The sequence below is a fragment of the Cupressus sempervirens genome, chromosome 10 (assembly GCF_028749045.1).
Source record: "Cupressus sempervirens isolate cs-2001-9-10 chromosome 10, ASM2874904v1, whole genome shotgun sequence".
NCBI lineage: Eukaryota > Viridiplantae > Streptophyta > Pinopsida > Cupressales > Cupressaceae > Cupressus > Cupressus sempervirens.
This window is the reverse complement of record NC_143127.1, coordinates 883,400,498-883,421,360: the sequence shown is the minus strand read 5'-3', so window position 1 is coordinate 883,421,360 and position 20,863 is coordinate 883,400,498. Positions and strand designations below refer to the sequence as shown.

The window sequence follows — 20,863 nt, the reverse complement described above, 5'->3', positions numbered from 1 at the left end:
TTTACATGTTACATTTACCAATAAACCATTCAACAGTAGACTACAGATATTATTCTTAAACAAATAAATGTCCTTTACTGGCTAACCCTACTTGGTAAATACTACTTCAAGGAATTTCTAGAGTTAACCTTCTTGACTTGGTTAACATTACAATATATTAAAATCCTTTGGCTACCAAGTTTACTCGGTAAGAACTGCTTTTGTCATGTTTTCTTCGATTACTGAGTAAGCTGGGTAAGAACTGCTTTTGTCATGTTTTCTTTGATTACTGAATGAGCTCGGTAAGAACTAAATTTCTTTGATTACTTTGAAGGCTTGGTAACCAATTGTCTACTTGGTAGACACTACAAGCTATCTTCACTAACCTTTTGGGCTCGATAGACACTATCTATTGCCTTGCTAACCTTCTAAGCTCGGTAGACACTGTCCTTTGCTTTGCTAACTTTCTGAGTTTAGAAAGCACTATCTGATGACTGATATGACATTGTGTGACATCAACGACAACACACAATTGAACAATTGTATCCAACAATCTCCCTCTTTGGCATTGATGGCAACACAACATGTCATAGAAGAATGAAATTTGAAAACAAGTCTTTTAATGTCAGAATACAAAACTCCCTTTTTCATAATAATCTCTCCCTCTTACACAAATTCTTATTATTTTCAAATTTTAGAAAGATTTGACAGTAACAATATATTCTCCCTCTTTGACAACACATGCCAAAGACAACTTAACACAACTGAATAGTATTGTACCTAATGTACTGATTCATATCCAATGTCTTCATTGATTTTCTGCATCAACTTATAGATCTTCAATTCTATTCCTATTGATGCATCACTAAAACTGTATTTTTAGTGAGCTTCAAATAGGGGAATGACCCCTAACTTACCTCTTAGATACAAGAATGCATCCTTAGGTAAAGGCTTTGTGAATATGTCAACAATTTGTTCCTTTGTATGCACATATTCCAATCTTATTTCCTTTTCTTGCACCAATTCTCTAACAAAGTGATATTTATGGCAATATGCTTGGTTTTTGAATGCATCACTAGATTCTTCGAGATGTTAATTGCACTTGTGTTATCACAAAACATAACAACTAGTTCTATGATTTCTTGCTTCATACCTTTCAATAATTGTTTAAACTACACAATGTTTGAGCAATTTACTATTGCTGCAACATATTCAGCTTCTGCTGTGGACTGAGATGTACAATTCTGCTTTTTTCTTTTCCAAGAAAGAAAGCTCCTCCACTTGTGCTCTTTTTGTCATCAATATTTTTTTCCCAATCTGCATCAGTTTACACCTTTAAATCTAGTTTTCCTCCAAGTTTATACCATAATCCATAATCTTCAATTCCTTTTAGGTATCTCATGATCCTTTTGATTTCCATCATGTGATTTTCTTTTGGTTTTGCTGAGAATCTTGCTACAATTCCTACTGCAATGAAAATGTCTAGTCTTGTGTGCACTATATATTGCAATTTTTCAATTATAGATCTATACAATGTCTGATCCACTTCCTTTGATTCATCATCCTTGGTGAGTTTTAATCCAGTACACATAGGAGTCCCAACTGGGTTGCAATCTTCCATACGAAAAAATTTCATTATTTCCTTGATCTATTTGGATTGAGTGATGTAGATGCCATTATTATTCTATTGAAGTTGATGACCAACAAAGAATTTTATTTCACCAAACATTTACATCTCAAATTCCTTATTCATTTTTTCTAAAAATTCTTTGCAAAGATCATCATTTCCTATGAACAAAGTATCTTCTACAAATATTTCTACCAAAACAATCTTATTATCTGGTCGTTCCTTTATGTACAAACTGCTATTGTCATTAGTTCTTTGAAAACCAATTTGAATTAGATAGTTATGCAATCTTTCATACCATGCTCTAGGGGCTTGTTTCAAACCATATAATGCTTTATGCAACCTGTAGACCATGTCCTTGTCTGGATCAACAAAACCTTCAGGCTGCTCAATGTAAACTTCTTCCTCCAATATGCCATTGAGAAATGTTGACTTGACATCCATCTAGTAAACTTTGTATCCTTTGTATGCAGAATATGCAAGTAAGGTTCTAACACCTTCAAATCTTGCAACATGAGCAAAAGTTTCTCCATAGTCTACACCTTCTTCTTGAGAGTATTCTTTGCATACCATTCTAGCGTTGTTCCTTGATACCTTACCATCTTCATTTAGTTTGTTTTTGAATACCCACTTTGTTCCAATCACATTCTTGTCTTTGGGTCTAGGTACAAGAGTCCATGTTTTGTTTTTCTCTATCTATTATATTGCTTCATTCATTTCTTCAATCTAAATTTCATTATCTAGTGCATCTTTGACATTTCTAGGTTCAAAATCAGCAAGTAAACAAGTGCCTTTCAACTTACTTCTTGTGATTGTTCCTTATGATTTATCACCAATGATCTAATTTGGTGCATGATGCTTTCTGACATATTTAGCTAACACGGGCTCTTTTCCTTTTAAATGACTTGCATTGTTATCCTTCTGTCTCTCAACTTCTGGTTCTGATGTAGATGCTAACTCGACAGCTTCTATTTGCAACTCGAGTTCTTGCAGCTCAGTAGATGCTGACTCGGTTTGAACTTCTTGTGACTCGGTTAATGAAGACTCTAGAGTTGAGGATTCCTGATTGATTGGTATACTTGGTATTCTATCAGGTTCAATGTAAACAAATCTTCTATAGTCTTTAGGTTCCTTTTTGCTTTCTTCTTTTGTTCTTTCTACAAACTCATCAACTTTCACATGTGCACTTTCTATAACTTTGTGAGTAGATAAGTTCAAACATCTATATGCTTTGCTTTTGCAAGAGTATCCCAAAAATATTCCTTCATCACTTTTTACATCAAATTTACCTTTTCTAGATTCTCTCAGAATGTAACATTTGCTTCCAAATACCTTTAGATAACTTACATTGGGTTTGTAGCCATACCATAATTCATAGGGTATTTTGAATAAGTCTTTTTTCAACTATACTTGGTTCAAGGTATGAACTGCAGTACTGATAGCTTCCTTCCAATATTTGATAGCAATGCCTTTGTCAATCATTAAGGTTCTTGCACAATCCATTATAGATCTATTCCTTCTTTCTACTAATCCATTTTATTCAGGAGTTCTAGGTGTTGAAACCTGTCTTTTGATTCCCCTTTCAATGCAAAAGTTATTGAACTCATGTGAAATGAATTCGCCACCTCTGTCAGACCTTAAGCATTTCAGTCTTTTGCCTATTTCCTTTTCTACTCTGGCCAAATACCATTTGAACTTTTCAAATGCTTCTGATTTCTCTCTAAGGTACATGACAATCATCATTCTTGAATAATCATCAACAAACATAATGAAGAATTTTTCACCAGTATAACTTTCAATGCTAATAGGTCCACACAAATCAGTATGCATAATTTCTAGAACTTCTTCAGTCTGATAGTTCTTGCTTTTAAAACTAGTCTTTCCCATTTTACCAATTTGACAATTTTTGCATAGACCAACCTCAGGTTTCTTTATGTTAGGAATACCTCTTACTTTCTTGAATTTACTAATTTTTATTAAGTAATCAAAGTTTACATGACACAACCTCCTATTCCATAACCAACTTTCTTCAATTTGAGTAATGAAACATGAACATTCTCCAAGTTCAAGATAAAATAAGTTACCTTTTGTTTGAGTGCCAGATCCAATCAGCTTTCCTTTGCCATCCAAAAATCTTTCTTTTCCATGCATGAATTCTACCTTGAATCCATTATTGAGTAGCTGTGCCACACCTAAAAAATTGTGCTCTAGTCCTTCTACCCAATATGCATTATTACACACAAGTTCCTTGGTTAGATAGATTCTTCCTTTTCCTCTTATACAACAAGGTTCATTGTTACCAAATCTTACACTACCACCATCATAGTCTTCAAAGTATTCAAACTTATTTTTATCACCAGTCATGTGATCAGAACAACCACTATCTATGATCCATGTATCATTTTTGCTCATATGAGAAATTAGTGCCATTTCCTCATCATTATCAGATTCATTTTTTACAGTGATGTAGACAATTTCATCTTCTTCTTCATCATCAGAATCATTGGAATATTTTGCCATAAAACATGTTTTCTTACCTTTATCCTTGAATGATTTGAAGTCTTTCTTGCCATTGTACTTGTGACCTTTCTTTTCATCTTTGTTCTGCTTATTTGGGCACCTAGCAACAATATGTCTAATTTCTTCACAAGAGAAATAGATTAGAGGAATTTTACCTTTGTATTTTCTTTTTCCTCTTGAATATTTTCTTGCTAGTAGAGCTTCAACCACTTCAAGATAACTGTTTGAACTTTTTTCTGATTCTTCATCACTTTCTAATTGTGGTTCCTTCATCTTTTTCCCTTTTTCTTTGAGTGAAAACTTGGCTTCAAATGCTGATTCAACATTCTTGGCTACTGGAACATAGTTGTCATAGTTGTCTAGCTCAAATGCAGTCAATCTTCCAACTATGGCCTCTAAATTTATTTTATGATTTGCCTCACATCTCCTTTCTTGAATTGCAGATACTCTAATTGCATAAATAGGAAGTAGGGTTCTAAGTACTTTACTTATAACTATCTCCTCAGTGATATCTCATCCAGATGCTTTGATTGCACTAACACATGCTTTAACTCTTTCAACATACTTTGCAATGTTTTCATCCTCTCTCATTCTCATTTGGTCAAATTGTCCTCTCAAACTTTCTACTTTGGCTCTTCTTACATTATCATCTCCTCCATAGATTTCTTTCAGCTTGTTCCACATTTCAAAGGTAGTTTTGCAATCCTTGATGTCATCAAATTCTTCATAACTCAGAGCAGATGCTATATCTATCATCATGTTATTGTGAGTCTTCTTTTCAGCAATATCATTGACAGATAATGTATAAGAAGGTTCTTCATATTTTTCATCAAGGTACTATAGTCATGTATCACCAATGGAAGCCAGATGAAGCCTCATCAATCCTTGCCATGCTGAGAAGTTGTCCCTGTTAAGTCTTGGAATTTCACTTTTGTAAGACATCTTGATCTTTAGCTTAGATCCTTGAAATATTTTCCTATAAGCACCAAAAGCTCTAATACCAATTGTTTAAAGATAGAGTAACTGAGAGGGGGGTGAATCAGTTACTCACAAAAAATTAATTCACAAATCTCTTAGATGTCTTAATGATCTGGTTACTGCTTTTACTCAATAAACAACTGCTGTAACTCAGTGAATTAAAACTATTACTTTTTTTTCAAGCATTCCTGCATGTAACTGAAAATAAAGTGAACACAAGAGACACCAAATTTAACATGGAAACCCAATATGGGAAAAACCACCAAGTAACTAGTCACCAATTTTTCATTCTTCTAAAGTGACCCTGTTAGGAGCCAAATCTGTTAAAGGTTACAATACACATTGTTAGGTGTGACCTTCTTAGAGGATTTAATCACCCTCTTAGGAGTGGCCTTGCTAGAGCTCTTTAGAACAATTCAACTGAACTGTCACCTTGTTAGAGGATTTACAAAATGGCTGTTAAAAAAACTCTGTTAAGAGATTTGAAATCACTACTATAATGGTTAGAAAGAAACAATGAATTGACCTAAAAAAGATGCAACTAAATTTGCTAGATACAAGTCTCTGTTCAGCATCATTAGATCCTTCTTGATCAAATATGGCTCTGTTGTTCCTTAATGATCTCTGATCATCCTTTGAATCTGCTTCCAAAATAATTAGTCTTCATATCATATTAATTCCACATTCTTCCACCTCATATGTTTTGAATTTGCAACTTGACTTCTTACTTATATCATTCAGGCTATCAAGTCAACTCATTTACATGTTACATTTACCAATAAACCATTCAACAATTGGCTACAGATATTATTCTTAAACAAATAAATGTCCTTTACTAGCCAACTTTGCTCGATAAATATTGCTTCAAGGAATTTCTAGAGTTAACCTTCTTGACTCAGTTAACATTACAATATCTTAAAATCTTTTGGCTGCCGAGTTTACTCGATAAGAACTGCTTTTACCAAATTACCTTTGATGACCGAGTGAACTCGGTAAGAACTATTTCTTGTAGGGCCCATTTGCCATTACACCAAAAGCCATGACTATTATTGAACATGGAACACCACATAATTAACCACCTATGGGCAGGGGAGCGCATCGCATCACCCAACAATCTCCCCCTCGACGCGCATACCAGGTGCTTACACGGGTTGGGAAGGCACCGGGGAGATTTGAACCCATAACCAAGCCAAAACCAGGCTCTGATACCAATCGTAGGGCCCATTTGCCATTACACCAAAAGCCATGACTATTAGTGAACATGGAACACCACATAATTAACCACCTGTGGGCAAGGGAGCGCGTCGCATCACCCAACATTTCTATCATATTTTCTTCGATTACCGAGTGAGCTTGGTAAGAATTGCTTTTGTCATGTTTTCTTTGATTATTGAGTAAGCTTGGTAAGAACTACTTTTGTCATGTTTTCTTCAATTTCCAAATGAGCTTAGTAAGAACTAAATTTCTTTGATTACCTTGAAGGCTCTGTAACCAGCTATCTAGTCGGTAGACAATGCAAGCTATCTTCACTAACCTTTTGGGCTCGATAGACACTGTCTATTGCCTTGTTGACCTTCTGAGCTTGGTAGACACTATCCTTTGCTTTGCTAACTTTCTGAGTTCAATAGGCACTATCTGATGACTGATATGACATTTGTGTGACATCAAAGACAATACACAATTAAACAATTGTATCTAATAGATGTTACTTGTTTTTTTGCAAAATCTGATGATGTATGGCTTTAGCACAAGACATTGTATCATGTTAATTTTGATAACTTGATTAGTATTAGTAACATGAAGAAATTTAGAGGTTTTCCCAAGTTGAAGAAACTTGATAATGTAGTGTGCAAACAATGTCAACTAGGCAAAATGACAAAGTCAAGACTTAAGAGTAAAGCTTATACCTCTAACAAAATAATAGAGATTGTTCATACTAACTTGTGTGGACTAATTAAAGTGCAAAGCTATAGAGGAGATAAGTACATAATGCTATTTTTTGATGATTACTCTAGGATGATGATAGTTATTTTTTTTAAAACAAAAATATGATGCTTTTCAAATGTTTAAGTAGTACTTGGAAAGAGTTGAGAAAGAAATAGGTAAAAGTCTAAAATGCTTGAGATCAAATAGAGGAGTAGAATTCTCTCAAATGAGTTTGAGATTTTCTATAATGACTAAGGAATCAAAAGATAGACATCAGCCCCTAGGACCCCTCCACAAGATGGGATTGTTGAAAGGAGAAATAGGATTATAACGGACTATGCCAGAACACTTATGATGGATTAGAATCTTGCTCTAAAATGCTAGAGAGAAGTTGTAAGTACTACTATATATACCTTAAATTATGTGCAAATCAAGAAAGGCATTCATTTTTGAACTATGGAATGGATATCCAAAAAATGTAAAATACTTAAGGTATTTGGAGGCAAGTGTTACATTATTAAAGATGTTAGGAATGGAAAGCTTGATGCAAAAAGTGAAGAAGGTATATTCCTTGGATACTCCACAAGAATTAAAGCTTATAAGTGTTTAAATACTAATAGTAACAAAATTGTGGAAAGTGCAAATGTGAATTTTGATGAATATATAGAGGTACATGAAGTTGAACCTATGAAAGAAGCAGATGAATATAGATCTTGTGTATACTTTTATGAAGGAATGTCTGCTATAGAAGATGTTGTAAATCAAGTTACAAACCAACAACAAGTATCAGTAACTGCCAAGTCACATCCTGTAAATGTCAACTTACATTCAGGAACTGAGTTGCATTCAAATGCTAAGTTAAAGAGTGAAGAAGATGCATATTCTGACTTTGAGATTAGTACACATGAAAGAGATGTTGAGATACTTGACAAAGATGTACACAGTGATATTGAAGTTGAAAGACAAAATGTAGAAACAAGAGTTGAGACAAGATTGTCTAAATATGTCAAAAGACATCATTATACTGATCAAATCATTTGAAGATGGTATTTAAGAGATAGAGAAGAAAAAAAAACATGGAGACTAGTTGCCAAACCAAAAGATTAAAATGTGATTGGCACCAAATGGGTATTCAAAAACAAGCTAGATGAAAATGGTGAAGTCACAAGAAAAAAAGCAAGATTAGTTTGCAAGGGATATGCACAAGAAGAAGAAATTGACTATGGGGAGACATTTTCTCCTGTTGCTAGATTGGAAGGAGTAAGACCTATACTTGCGTATGTTGCATACAAAGGTCTCAATGTTTATCAGATGGATATTAAATCTACATTTCTAAATGGCATACTAGAAGAGGAAGTCTACATAGAAAAACTAGAAGGATTTATTGATGATAACAATAAGAACATGGTATGTAGACTGCACAAATCCCTATATGGATTGAAGCAAGCACCAAGAGCATGGTATGAGAGACTTCATACTTATCTTGTGAAGATTAGATTTGAAAGGACTGATGATAACAACAATCTATACATAAAGACAAAAAAAGGAAAAGGTATTTTGCTAACTGAAATATCTGTTGATGACATCATATTTGAAGGACAAGATGCTTTATGTAAGGATTTTGCAAATCAAATGAAGCAAGAATTTGAAATATCTATGTTCGAAGAAATCAATTTTTTTGTGAGATTGCAAGTATATCAAATGAAGTATGGTATATACATCACTCATTCAAAGTATGTCAAAGAAATATTTAAAACTTTTGGACTAGAAGATTCCAAACCTTTAAGTACACCTATGGTGACAGGGCACAAGTTGTCAAAGAATGATGATTTAGCTAAGGTGAATCAAACATTGTACAGGTCTATGATTGGAAAATTGCAATATGTAGTACATAGCAAACCTAATATTGCATTATCTATAGGGATATTTTAAATAATTTTTGCTAACTCTAGGCACAATAACTTAATGGCCATGTAGAGGATAATGAGATATCTAAAAGGAATAGAAGAGTTTGGTCTATACTACAAGAAAAATGAAAAGTTTGAATTGAAAGCCTACACTGATGTTGATTGGGTTGGAAATGTTGATGATACAAAAATCACTAGTGGAGGAGCATTTTTCTTAGGTAAGAGACTAGTTACATGGATAGACAAGAAACAAAGTTGTACTTCACAATCTACTGCTGAAGTAGAATATGTTATTATTGTTGTAAACTGCACAAACATTGTATGGATCAAATAGCTACTTAAAGGAATGAAGGAAGAAATCATAGAACCAGTGATACTTTATTATGATAGTTCAAGTGCTATCAATATATCAAAGAATTCAGTAATGCACAAAAAGAAAAAGAACATTGTAATCAGGTATCATTAATTGAGAGATTTAGTTCAAGACAAAGAGGTGACGATGGAATATGTTAACTCAAAGGATTAAATTGCTAATATCTTCATAAAACCATTACCTAGGGATGCTTATGAGTATCTAAGAGGTAAAATAGGGGTGATACCCCTATCAAAGTCTATTTGAGAAACAAAAGGAGTGCCCTGCATTAAACAAGCTGATGTTCATATAATACACGTTGATGTAGAGGATCGTAGTTTAGGAGCTTCCTAAGGTAATTATAGAGCCAAAATTTCAAATTAGTCACAAGCAAGGTCACAGAGGGAGAAACTAAAGAAACTATAAAAGCTTATATCTACATTCTTTAAGATGACAATTTTTTGGTATATGTCTTTGGAATTGTTGTCAATGAGGGAGAGTTTTACTGATCAAGAGATGCCTAAATAGAGAGGGAGAAAGAAAATTGAAACTATCAAAGAGGAGGAGATTTTCTGATCAGAAAGAGAGAAAGTACATCAAACAAAGAAAGTGTAATCATACAGGAAGATATTCCTTATAAATGTTGAGGGAGAAAATGCAAGAGATTATTGTCAAAAAAGATGCACAAGACTGATATTAAAGGGAGAAATCGTAATCTACCTAGTAAGAGGGAGATACAAGAAAGAACTTAGAGGGAGTTATGAGAAACAACTTTGTAACCTAATCAGAAGATGGAAGTTTTTGATATAGGGAGAAATTTCAATACAATTTTTTTTTTGGTATTTCCTTACTATGTTAACCTAGTTAGATTGAATAAGATGTTCATCAACAATGTGGGCTACTGGCAATGCATCAGGTTGACAGGTGGTAGGTTAAGTTAGCCATCGGTTCTAAGGTGGTTGTTGACTCATTGATTAGAGGTTATAGTTTGAATTTGGGAATCTTCACCACCATAGTGGATTTATGCATTCTACCTCTAGGATTGTATGACATTATGTTGGGCATGGATTGGTTAGCCGCTCATCAGGAAAATATTGATTTCCATCAAAAGGTGGTCTAGTGTGTTGATGACACAAGTGGGCAAGTGGACTTCAATGCACAACAACATCGTTGGATGGAGTTCTTGTGAAAGTATGACTTTGATGTTCATTACATTAAAGGGAAGAAGAATGTTGTCATGGATGCTTTGAGTAGAAGGCAACATGAGGTATCAATGATGTCACTGGGAGTGGATTTGTGAGGCTGCATCTTGGAGGCATTGCCTAGTGACACTTGGTATCAGGAGGTCAAGGTGGAGATCGAGTCCAGACGTACCCTTGAGGGGATATTTTAGGTTATGTACTTGAGTCTGATTGACTACTGTGCCACATGGGGCATATCTATGTACCTACAATGGGTGATCTTTATACCTTGGTTTTGTGTGAAGCACATCATTCACTGTATTCTACACATCTCGGTCTTAAGAAGATGCATGCTGATCTCAAATGATTGTACTTTTGGGTAGGGATGAGGCACGATGTTGTTGATTTTGTTGCTAGATGCCTTTAATGCCAAAGAGTGAAGGTAAAGCATCAGCATCCAGTAGGTCTTTTGTAGCTACATACCATTCTAGAGTGGAAGGTAGATACAATATCTATTGATTTTATCACAGGGTTGCCTATGTCATCATGGAGACATGATTGTATCATGGTGACCATAGACAAGTTGTCCAAGGTAGCACATTTTTCACCTATAAGAGCATCCTACATAGCTTCTTCTATATAATATGTTTTCTTGGTAGATATTGTTCATTTGCATGGGTTCCTCATTGGATTATTTTAGATAGAGTTCTAGTGTTTACTTCTATATTGTGGATGTCTCTCCAGCATGCTTTGGGTGTGTAACTCAATTTTAGTTTGGCCTATCACCCAAAAATCGATGGTCAGATTGAGAGAGTGAATCAGGTTCTAGAGGATATGCTTCACATATATGTTATGGATAGGCAAGTGAAGTGGGAGGACTATTTGTACCTTGTTGAGTTTGTATACAGCAACAGGTATCATAGTTCTCTTTGCATGTCACCTTTTCAAGCCTTATACAGTAGACCATGTTGTACCCCTTTGAGTTGGGATTTTTTAGAGGATTGAGTTCTTTTGGGTCCAAAGATGCTTTAGGATATGGAGTAGCAAGTTGTGCGCATTAGGGAGCATTTGGTTATTGCTCAAGAAAAGCATAAGAAGTATGCAGATGCCCATAGGTTGGATCATCACTTTTTTGTTGGTGACAGGGCATTTTTAAGAGTGTGTCTAAGGAAAAGCCCCATCCATTATGGGAAAGGCTCTAAGTTGGCACCAAATTTTCTCGAACCTTTTGAGGTTCTCAAGAAAATTGGTCATGTTTCTTATCAACTAGTGTTTCCACCTAGCCTATCACGCATCCATGATTTTTTCATGTTTCTATTTTGTGACAATATATTCCAGATGTGACCCATGTTCTTGATTGGGATGCTTTTTAGGTAGCGAACATGTAACTTACTTTGGAGCCCATTTGTATGCTACAACATTGGAGGCTAACCTTGTGAAGTCAAGACATAGAGCAGGTAGTGGTCCAATGGGACATGAGTGATGAGAACTCTATAACCTTGGAGGATGCTTCACGACTAAGGGGATTGTACCCCTATCTTTTTACTGGCTTCCAGGAGTAAGCCTATGCTAGTGAGGGAGGATGTAGTGCCTCTTGTATTTGCAATCTGTACCTTGTCTATTTTGATTTGAGAGATACTTGATACTCTTGTTTTGAACCTTATGATGACCTGAGGGTTGAATGTTATAATTTGATTCAGTATCATAGATGTTATATTGTTATGTTGTTCAATTTATCATATTTGCATGTTGATGCTATTTTGAGATGATAGTAGATCTATGATGATATTTGGTTTATGGTTTATTGGACATATTTGTTGATTATGTTATGTGATGGATTTTATGCTATGGTGATTTACTTCGTTCATGTATCTTTACATTTACTGCAAACATGAGTGGTGTAAATGGATTAGTTAGGTATTTAATGCATTAATTGCTTTGGCTATTATATTATATGCAATTGCATTTGATCATGTGCTTTTAGTGTGTAGAAATTATATCCCTGGTAGTGGCACATGAAGTTAGTGATTCAAACATTCATATTTTACAAATGTCATCCTATGTGGTCGACATATCCTTATTTTAAGTTGTTTTAATCTAAAGCTTTCAGTGATTAGTAAATCTAAACTCATCTGCATTATGTGACTAGACCAATGAGCATGTCTATGCATTTAGAAGTTCATATTTATCACAAAAGAGTTAAGTTATTTTTTGTGACTTTGGGTTTTTGGGTTTTAAATCTTTCCAGATTTAATTTCTCACATCTTTTCCTTAGGTGAATTTTCATGATAGATAATAATGTATTTTTGTTTGGGTCAATTCAAAGTTTAGCCACTCTAGCTGGCTATTTGCCATAATCGACTATTCACTTGAAAAGTGAATAAGTATTGGAAAATTGAATTCATTATTCACTTCTCACTTTTTAGAATTGGAAATTTGAGAGCCATTTCTGAAATCTTCTTATGAAGGATTCTTTTTTTGTTCATTTTGTGAGCTATGAGTGTGGGATCTTCATGAGGTTGGTCTCATTGGATTTGGCTCAGGGAGTTTTTTTCTTTTTCGTTATTTTTAGTAGATTTGGTAGGTGATTTATTTTATTGAGCGAGTTACATTTTTTGCCCCTTTTTTGTTAGATAGGGCTTTCTTGTTTTATTGTTTTCACTTCATTTCTACTTCCAATTCTTGCAGCAATTTGTTAGGAGGTTGAGAACTAGTGTTTCCCCCTGTTTCTATTTGCTACTTCTACCTGGTTGGTTAGGTATGAACGTTTTCCCTATTTTTGAAATGTGGGTTTGGGGTTTTGAGTCGTTATGATAGCCATTTTTGCATATGGTGCTTAATTTCATTTATTTTTGGATTTCACTAATTTTGCACCCATGGTCCAAATGGGTTTTAATTTTGGAATTTTTCCAAAATTTGGGAATTTTACCTCATTTTACGTGCCACCTTGTTTTCTTGGGTTTTCTTGGCATGAGATTGGATGCGGGCTTGGACAATCCATTTGGATTTCAGTCAAACCTTTATTGCATTTTGGTTTTGCATTGGGATGCATGTAGCATCCGTCCTCCCAAATATATTTTTGGTTGATTGACTATCTTCTTTTTGTTGTCATCTAGTCCTTGTGTATGATCTTCATGATGGTGGTGAACCACACACATGTACAACTATCAAGTGACCTACAGGGCCTGATCTTTCATAGTACTTCCAAAAGTTGTGATCATTTGGGTTGGTTTGAGAATTTACATGCCTACAAGCACTCATCATTGGATGAGCATAGGTAGGGTAGGGTAGTGTATGGAAGGGACTTCTATCTCGCAGCCTGGTGATCATGACACCATAGGTATGGCAAAGGGAGCTTTAATTAAGTGATAACTAAAGAAAATATTGGGTGGTAATAAAACTAAAGATAATAAAATGCTTGTGCCGAGGCATTCTATTGAGGGATGCTAAATTTGCACGATCCAAGCTTGGGCTTGTCGATGCCAAGCAACTCTCCATGATGTCAGCCCCTACACAGTAACCCATTGAGATGTTTGACCAGGACCTGTAGTTTATGCATTGTCTTTGTTTTGGAATCAGTCATCATATTGCTTGGCATGTGTGTTAGCCATGGATGTTGTTTTGCGTGTTTGTGGTTGGATCATTGTCTCCATCAGCATGATGGGTGTGGACCTATGAGTACCATGTGGTTGGGAGGCATAGTTACTCACACCACTACTAGGGACCAATGTATAGAGATGATCTTGTATCCTAGTGCGACCATTGCTAGATGTGTTCACTTTGTACTTTAGTTTATAGAGTATGCTCCTTGTGATTTATGCTTTCATTGGGATGTTGTTTATCATGTTTAGATGATGTTAGTTTTAACACATTCCTTATTATGATGATTAGCATGTGGTAGGTGATGTTATCTACTTCATAGGATTATCTTCTGCTTTACTATTAGCATGTTAGATTTCCTTATACTTTTTATTTTAGCATATTTTAGTAGCGACATCCCTATTATGATAGTACCAAAAATCTAATCGGTGGCTTGGGATGTTACATGCGGGGGATGGCTAGGGCCCACAATGGCCTTATGATGCCATTGATGATTGGGAGGAACCACATGCTTAGTTTGGTTATTTTGTACATTGCAATGTTATTTCAGTTATTGTGATGTTGCTTTAGTTCACTATGATGTTCCTTTTGGACTTTTACTCTTATCTATTAAATGGTTAGATGTTGTTCTTTTCATTTTTCCTTATTCGGTTTGAGTGTTCTCACCTCAAAATGTGGATTTGATACTCCCTGATGTGGAGGTTCTAAACTTAGTTTTTGTTTGTTGTTTGTCCTTAAGTGTCTTTTTGTGTTCCCTGGGTGACCATTTATTAGTATTTTGTGACACAAAAATGTATCGCATGCCCATAGAAATTATGTTGTGCATCCCCTAATTCTATCGCATGCCTCTTGGAGAAATATCACGCAATACTTTCTAGTATTGCACTTGCTTGTAAGAAATGTCATAAGATATCCTTAAAGTATAGCACACCTTTGAGAGAAGCATCACCCAATCCCTGAAAGTGTCACCCTCCTTCTTTAGGAATGTTGCACGATACTTTTTAGTGCTATATTAAAGTATTACCTGGGTTTTGTAAAAACCTGTGTGAGTGGGCAGCAGACACTTTTCACTTTGATCCAAACTTTTTGGAGGTTGATTCAGATACCCTCTTCTATGTTCTTTAACCCTATGGTGCCGCATTTTGAATTTGAAATGTGTTTGATTCAAATTCAATTTTGCATCTTTCATTTTTGATATTTTTGGTTAGTAGTGGTGTTTAAAGATTCATTGGTTGTTGGGATGGTGGTTTAGTCTTCCATTGCAATCTTTGTGATTCATGTATGTTGTTGACATGTGTATTTACACATTTAAAAAAAAATATTCTGGCTTGTATTTCATCCTTGTTCCAAGGATCTCCGGGTAGGGCATTACAGATGAGCTAGTGGCATAGAATTTGATGTAAACCATTTTAGGCAAATTCAAATGGATTCTATGAGAATTTTCTAGAAAAGACAAGATATGGGGTAGATACATTGTATCCTACCTAATCTATGAAAAACCCCTACTTTGGATGATGGATAATGAGTGGGAAAATATTCTAATTTCCTATATAGGAATGTTTGGTCATGAATAAAATAGGTTGGTGTCGTGTGTGAGAACCTAAGGAGGAGAAGGAATTAAAGATTTTGCTTCATCAAGTGACCCAAGAGAAGAGTCTATAATGGCATGTAAAGCAAGAAGGCTTAAGAAGATGAATGCTTGAACGGTGAACAAGCTTTCAGAGCTGAAAATTATGAAGACCAAGTAGAATTAAGGACTGAACAAGGATCTATAATCTACAAGACAAGTTGTAAGTTGTATCATATCAAAGATCTTCTACTACTCTCTAACAGTTGTATTAGTCTAGGACAAATCCTTTGGATTGAGTTTGACCTAATAGTTATTAGAAAATCCCTTAACCAGGTGGCATTCCAAGTGAATGGCCTAAAGTCCTCTACCAAGACTCACTTTTAACAGAGTGATTGAAATCCCTTAACTAGGTCTCATTACACAATGTGTGTTGTAATCTTTAACAAGGTTGGCCTTTCACAGGGCATCACTTTAGAAGAGTGAAAATGAGTAGCATGTTACTAGTGGTTTTTTCCAAATTGGGTTTCCATGTAAATTATTGTGTCAAGTGTGTTGATGAATGTGTTGTGCTTCATTCTTTACATTTCATCAAATTGATTTGAAAGTAACATACAAGTTTTAGTAAATACACAATGGATGCATGCATAGCTATGAATTTTTTATGGGTTCACTGAGTTTTGTTTATATATTTGAATTTTGGATAATTGATTTACCTCCTCCCCCTCTCTCATTTATTCTAAAGTAATTCCAACAATTGGTAGTAGACAGTGTCAATCCATTTGGAGCTATGAGATCTATTTATTAAATGTAGCCAATTTTTGTTATTAACAATAATATTTCTCCTTGGATGTCCATAAAGAGGGAGCACATAATGTTGTTAATGATTGATGCAGTGCAAGGCAAGAGAATCTCCAAAGGAGATGTACTAACCCCTAGGAAATAACCACACAGTGGAAACACAATGACAATGCAAGATCTGATACCAAATCACAACTCTTTATTCATAAAATAATTGTTCACATTCAATGTGTCAGGTTGTAAATCCTTCCCCATTATGACCAAATACAATAGCAATTACAATAATAGTTCTACAAGACTCCCAAGATCCAACCCAAACACTAGCTAGTCCAGATCCACACTTTGGTAGAAACATCAAAGAAAAATATAAACTTGTGTTTGCAAGCCCACCAAGAAACCCCCTTGTTTCTAAAACATAGCCACTAGCTCCTCTCACAAACTGCCAACTCCACTATAACCCTATTGTAAACTGCCTCACATTCAGTGCTCTATCCATAGACTCAAGAAAACTTGCCCCTCTACTTCCTTCTTCTCTCCAAGCTTCTACTAAGAAAAGATCGCACCTTGAAGCTTGATTAAAAATGCTCATATGCCTTGCTTAAATAGGCACTTACCACCCAAGATATTACAAACACAACCAATGTGAGATAAAAGGTAAATGCAACTACCTTATAAAAAATATTTAATTCCTACCCAAATACAACTAAGCACCCTCATGTGGCCCAACAAATATTAAATGCATGATTTAAGAAAATGTCCACAAACTTCTAAGATGCCACCTACACACATCAATAAATAAAATGACAACCATGTTTATTTATTTTTATATTTACACCACCCATGGACTTCAAAAATAGAAATTCCTCTTTTCTCCTTTTTTTCTATTTTTTCTAGTTTTCTATTATTTTTCCTTTCATTTTTGTCACTTTCTCTCTCCAATTTTTTTTCCTTCTATTTTTTTTTCCTTTTTTTTTTTTAATGCAAGATGCTCCTACATCAATGATTTACCAAGTATTTTTTCATTTAATAGCTATCTAAATTAATTTATAAACACCGCATCAAAATGGGCATAATAATTATGTAATGTTTTTGTTCATTGAACTAGGTAAGTACCAAGTTAAAGATATGAATGTGTATATTGAGCCCCTTTATTGATGAGTTATTAAATTTATTGAATGGGATGACTATGTATGACATATCTAGACCAATAGGACAAAGATGATTTCAATTTCATGCAATGCTTGTATGGACAATACATGATGCCCTTGGGGTAACTCATTTTTGTGGTATGTTATATTGTTAAGGTCACATATTTTTTGTATGTTATAGTTCTTACAAATTATTGTTGTATGTTTAAGTTATGTAGGATAATTGTGCATGATCTGTTAGGCCTTCAGACAAAGGAAAAATTCACATGTCTAGTTTGTGGTCCAAAGATAAAATCTCATCATTCAAGAAGTTTAGGAAAGCAGGTGTTCGATGAGTTTAGACACTTTCTCCACGATAATCATAAGTATCAAATTATCAGAAAACATCATTTTAATGGGAAAGAATAGACAACATCAAGGCCATGAAGAATGAAACCTCATCTATGGAAGTTGTAATATAATAAACTAAATCGTTGAAGTAATGCCATTCCATCTAATGATTTTTGTTTGAAATTTATATTTTGATATTGTCTTTTATTTAGTAATCATGTAATTGATGCTCATGAAGGTCATCAATTATTCAATGACCAACTTCCTGGAGGAATAAAAATTTATCCTAGTCAATTTAATAGGTGATCATACTACAAGGATCTCCCAAGTGTGTATTTGTTTGATGTTACTCATATTATAAAGAATGTAATAGAGAAACTATGGAAAATATTGGATGGAAGGTAATGACATTCATGAATCCAATCATGCACTAAATTTTTTATGGAATCAAATAGCAATGGAGACTGCATAAATAAGAGTGTCCTTCCTTGGTTATTAATATAGTAGAAAAGTTATGCACTAAAAGAAGTCATTAAAAAAAAAAAAAAAATTCCAAGATTTGGTGCAAATATAAGCAATCTTGTATCAAAGAAAGGTGATTTTGGGTTAGGGTTGAAAACACATGATTGGCATACCTTTGTCAAGGTAAGTCATGTTCTTTATTTACAATATATTTGTAAAATTGTATGTACTTTTTATTGTATTATTTTATAATATATTGAAAAGATCATTTTTTAATTATCGTAGTGTCCTAACTCTATCCCTCTGACATTAATTTGACAACAGTGTTAAATAAGTTTTATATAATCTTGAAAAATACTTGAGGTTAGAAGTGTTATTTCTTAGATTTGTTACATAGATATTATTTTTATGACTTGCTTTACTTTTTATGTAATATATTATATATTCTTTCTAAAATCTCATTTATATGTTCTTGCATGTTGAATCTCTTTTAGGTGGTTATCATCTAAAAAAATTGATTAAAAAAAGATATAAAATATTAGAAGAGAAAAAATCCCTAGCTTATGTGTGAAATGTAAAAATGTCTACCTTCAACTTTTTTCAATGGTCAAGAGCACTACCTCATACATCAAGTTGAGGAGATTGAATTGTATGGGCCTATACAAACTGGGTCAATGTAAATGGTTGAGAGGCACCTGAAATTTTTGAAGGGTTTGGTATGACAAAGAGCATGTCCTGAGGGTTCTATGGTGGAGGGATATATGGTATACCAGACCATGGTGTACATTCATAAATATCTTCCCAATTTTGTAGCAAATATCCATGTAGATTGCATTTGGGATCCCAACTCTATTAACAAATTTGAAAAGGGGTACTTGATGGGGAAAGGTAGATTGAAGAAAGTGAGAGGTAATTATAAGATGTTATTATAGTTTAATAATTCTTATAAATCTTCAATATAATTTGTCTCTAAGTGGTCTATTTATTTTCTTTATAGTTGATCATGAGTGGGATGCACTACATTTGTATATTGCAAAAAATCTTGATTGGATGATGGTATAGATTCATAAATCTCAAGAAAATTGTCACTCATTAACATAGGATGGTGTTGCATCATTGGTTAAAGAAGCTCATCATCATCGTGATCCCAATGTTACACCAATGGTACTTGATCTAGCATATAGTTTAAGAGGTAGAAAGGTATGTATAAGATTACTAATCATGACCCATAAGTTTAATATCAACTCGTGGATAAATAAAAATAATCTTGACATGTTTGAACCATTGCAAATCAAACACCATAAAGCTATGTACTACCATGGCCATAATTTTGCATTAAAACGTTAGATGAAATAAAGAAAACTTATGATTCAGGGATAAGTGCAATCTTTGAGGTTACTAATATTTCATCTAGAAATAGCATACATCTTTGAAAATATAAAAATTTATATTATGGAATTCTAGATGATATACTTGAATATCACTTTAACTCATTCAAATTAGATCGATTAGTCATCAAATAGTACAAGCTATGGCTGAATCAAAATAATCCTGATAGGATTGTTATTGAACATAATAGTGAATTTATAATGATTAATAAAAGGTCATTTGAGCTAGTTGGTGATGAGCCATATATTCTTCCAAGCTAATGTGAGCAAGTGTTTTACTTTGGCATTCTACATAAATTGAGTTGGTCATTTGTCATTAGAAATAATTCAAGAGGAAGGCTAGTAAAGTAATATTTGATGGAAGAAGAAGATACTAAAGAATCAAAAGATCAAGTAAATGATGATCATGAATGACTGTTACATAATGAAGATGAAGAAGAAGAAGCTAACAATGATCTTGGTGATCTTGATGATGATGGTGATGAAGATGTTGATGATCAAGGTGATAATGGTCATAATGATGATGGTCATGGTAATGGTAATGAAGAGGATGATGATGGGGATGAATATGATGGTGGTGTTGGTCATGATGATGATGATGATGAATGGGACAAGTACGATGAAGGTGATGATGATGATAGTCACAATGATTACATGGATGAAGAGGATGATCAATGTAATGTATGTCAAAGTATGATCAATATCACATATGAGGTATTGGTTTATTCATAGAGATTTGTTTGACTTGTATGTTTTTATAACTAAGTTATTATGTGTTGAACTCTAATGTCATGGAGTATATACAATGATTTTTCATAGGTACCAAACAGAAAATAGAGGTGAGGAATTAAAAAATATGCAATGATTTAGATGAATGCATCATGTAATTTTTGTCTTCTATGTAATTTTTTGTATACATATCATGTAACTTTTGGCTAACTTAAGATAACATATTTACATATGCAAGAAATTTAACATCTTTGACTAGGATCATGCACAGTGACATGGATTGACAAGTATAAGTCAATAAACCCTATAGATAATATTTATTTTTTGTGTGTCAGCTCTTTATTGTCCACATTAACTTTAGTCCTACT

The 20,863-nt window shown here is 34.0% G+C and overlaps 1 pseudogene; it reads left to right on the top strand.

Moving 5' to 3' along the window:
- Positions 1-20,863, top strand: part of LOC149536814 (uncharacterized) — a 94,153-nt pseudogene that overhangs the window by 28,924 nt on the left and 44,366 nt on the right.